The sequence below is a fragment of the Panthera leo genome, chromosome A1 (assembly GCF_018350215.1).
Source record: "Panthera leo isolate Ple1 chromosome A1, P.leo_Ple1_pat1.1, whole genome shotgun sequence".
In the NCBI taxonomy this organism is placed as follows: Eukaryota; Metazoa; Chordata; class Mammalia; order Carnivora; family Felidae; genus Panthera; species Panthera leo.
Window position 1 is genome coordinate 23,962,359 of NC_056679.1, and position 3,944 is coordinate 23,966,302.

Sequence of the window (3,944 nt, forward strand, 5' to 3'; positions counted from 1 at the left end):
TTTATTTCAGACCAGGGTTTTGTTTTTGTTTTTTTATCTGAATTTACAATCATGCTTTTTAAATAACTCCCCTTCCTGGAGTTGCCATTTTATTGAAAACTAAACTTAGTCATATCCATGCTTAGTACACAACCATGCATAAAACAGGGGCTCAAGAAGTGGTTACAAAGCAAAGTAAAAAGTGCCTCAATAACATAAAAGTTCAAGAAGTTTGAGAGCAAACAGGATATCCACGGAAAATAAACCAATTTTCAATTTAGACAGAACTAAAGAGATGTGGTGTTTTTCTTAGAACTGGAAATGTTCATTGGACAGATCACAGGCAGAGCAGCCATTGCAGCAACAGAGAGCAAACAGGATATCCACGGAAAATAAACCAATTTTCAATTTAGACAGAACTAAAGAGATGTGGTGTTTTTCTTAGAACTGGAAATGTTCATTGGACAGATCACAGGCAGAGCAGCCATTGCAGCAACACAGAAATAAACATCATTAGCCTAAGAATGAGCAACAGCCCACAAAACAGCTGCAATAAGGTGTAATTTTTATTTTTGAAATGAAGACTGCCTTTCCACTAGGCACAAAGGTCTATCAGACTGGCTTTGATTAAAAGGAAACTAACCTCTGCTGATCAGAAACTTCTTTCCCAAGGAAACACAGACCTAAAAGTTGACCATAAAGAAGTAGGAGTAGAGGTATTTTAAGAGGTCTGTGAATCCACAGGTGAGTAAACAATGCTTATAGGTTCAAAATATCATCCTTATAAAATGTTCTTTAACTGTTCAAATATAAGTAATTCCATTTTTATTTAAGGTAACTTAGATTATTGAAGTCAGTTTCTTTCTCATTTAGATTTTTATGAACGTTTTAAGATCTTTCTCTTTATTTTGAATATTTCCAAAGCTACAAGGGAGTTGGAAGAATAGCACATGACCCCATATAACTTTCAAGTAGATTCACTAATCCTTAACATTTTTGGGTGTGGGAAGTAAGTTTAGGAATTCCCTGAGCACCAATGGGTTAACAAGGCTTAGGATGAAAGCATCCACAATTAGGTAAACAGGGCAAAAGCATCCCCAACATAGTACAAAAGCCCCAAGCTTCTTTCACTGGATGGAAGGTCCAGAATAGGTAAACAGGATAACAAGATTATAGACTTCTGTAGCAGGGTGAAATTGCCCAGAGCAGAGCTAATTAGCAAAAGAAAGGTGCCCTGTGGACCCTGAGGTAGCATGCTCTGTCTTATACCCCAGGCAAGTTAAGATAAACAGACACAGTACCTCCTGTCAGAAATAACCATCTGCTGCTCAGTGCTAGGATTTTGTTTTGTATTGACCCAAATCCCTAACACCATCTATCTTTGAAACCCCCTTTCTCTCACACAGGAGTTTATGTTCACTGTTTTCAGAGTTTCTTTCTGCACACCCATCACGTTTGTAAGCCTTCTGATACTAATAAAAATGGAGCAAGGACCCTTCCTCAGGACTCTTCTCTCCTCCCAGACATTAGCCGCTCTCACATTTAATTTTGCATTTCTCTCTTGCTGGACAAGAGCGAATTCCAGACTCAAAATCTGCGACAATTGGGAATATATTTTCATTCTCTCTTGCTCACTCTTATACGCTTACCTGTGGTGGGTTTGTTTGTTTTCCTGATCCACTTTTAAGTTAACTTCAGACTTCCCTTCTTTTTTAAATTTATTTAGAGAATGTGAGTGTTCAAGTCAGTCAGTTAAGCATCCTGACTCTTGATTTCAGCTCAGGTCATGATCTCAGGGTTCTGAGAAGGTGCCCTCCTTAGTCTCTATGCTGAGCATGAAGCTTGATTAAGATTCTCTCCCTCCCTTTCTCTGTCTCTTCTTGGCTGGTGTGCATCAATGTGCTCTCTAAATAATAAAGGGAGACAGAGACTAAATTCAATGACTCCTAAGTATTACCTAAATTTCAACAATTCCCCAAATATTCCTAAATATTTTGTTTCTGAATATGAAATTTGTTTTTCAAGTTTGTTCTCCACCCCGCTCCCCCCCACCCCCCAGGATCTAAACAGGATTCAGGGAATGAGTTTGCTTGTGTGGTTTTTTTTTTTTTCTTCTTTTTTCTTTAATATAGAATTGTCCCTTGGCCTTTTTTTAATGCCTTTTTTTTTTAAGCCAGAGCCAGGATGATCTTATAGAATATCTTACATAATTTGTCTGATTGAAGGTTCATTAATAAATTCAGCCAACTTTTTTTATAAAAACATTAGAGGCAATATTAGGTGTTTATTTCATTTAATCAGGATGTACATGATGGCCATTGTCCCACTATTAAGGATGCTAAGTTTAATTGCTTAAGATGATCACAGGCATACGTCCCCATTACAAGGTTGAGTTTTCCCTAAGTTATCTAATTCTCAACAAAATATCAGCAAATTATTTTTTTTCAGTATTACTATATTCCCTATGCTTTTCATCTCAGTGACTTATTTTGAAACCAGAAGTTTGTACCTCTTAATTCCCTTTATCTATTTAGCCCATCCCATTCCCCTCCAGCCACAACCCCTCTGGAAACCACTTGTTTGTTCTCAGTATTTAAAGGTTTGTTTTTGTTGTTGTCTTTGTCCATTTTCTTAAGTTCCACAAGTGAAATCATATGGTATTTGTTTTTATCGACCTAAAGCTAATATAATACAGTACATTAATTGTATTTGAAAAGAAGAAAAAAGGAACCAGTTAAAGAAAAATGGATAATATCCATATACTGGCAAGCTGAATTCAATAGTACATTTAAAGAATCCATCATGATCAAGTGGGATGTATTGTGAGGATGTAAATATGATTCAACATATACAAATCAACAAATGTGATAAATGGAGCACCTGGGTAGCTCAGTCAGTTAAGCATCCAACTTCAGCTCAGGACATGATCTCCAGGTTCATGAGTTTGAGCCCCATATCAGACTCTGTGCTGACAACTCAGAGCCTGGAGCCTGCTTCAGACTCTGGTCTCCCTCTCTCTCATGGCCTGTCTCTTTGTCTCAAAAATAAGTAAACATCAAAAAATTTTAAAAAAATAAATGTCATATATACATTAATAAAATAAAAGCTGCCATGATCATCTTAATAGATGTAGGAAAAAAAAAAACACTCGAGGTAAATTCAACAAATGAGGTATAGAAGGAACATTCCCCAGTATAACACAGGTTATATACAGTAAGTCCACAGGTAACATCATGCCCAGTGGTTCAAATTTAAAATCCTTTCCTCTAAGATCAACAAGACAGGGATGCCCACCTTGTCACTTCTATTCACCAGAGTCCTGAAGTCCTAGCGAGACCAATTGGGCAAGAAAAAAAAGAAGGCATCTGTATCAGAAAATAAGTAAAATTATCTGTTTGCAGCTGACATGATCTTATATATAGAAAATCCTAGGGGTGCCTGGGTGTTTCATTCATTAACCATCTGACTCTCAGTTTTGGTGCAGGTCATGATCTCAGTTTCATGAGTTTGAGCCACACGTCAGGCTCTGTGCCGGCAGTACAGAGCTTGCTTGGGTTGCTCTCTCTCCCCCTCTCTCTCTGCCCCTCCCCTGCTCACATTGTCCCTCTCAAAATGCATAAATCATCTTAAAATTAAAAAAAGAAAATCCTAATAATTCCACTAAAAATAAATAAATGCATTCAGTGAAGTTACAGGATATAAAAATTACCATATAGAAATCAGCTGCATTTCTATACAGTATTTGAAAGAGAAACTAAGAAAGCAATCTCATTTGCAATAGCAAAGTCAATAAAATATTTAGAAATAAATTTAACCAAGGAGGGGAAAGATCTGCATGATACAACTATAGGACACTAATAAAAGACTGAAGACAACACAAATAAATGGAAAGATATTCTTGTGTTCTTGGATTGGAACAACACTGTAAATCATCCATATTACCCAAAGTGAACTACACAGATTCA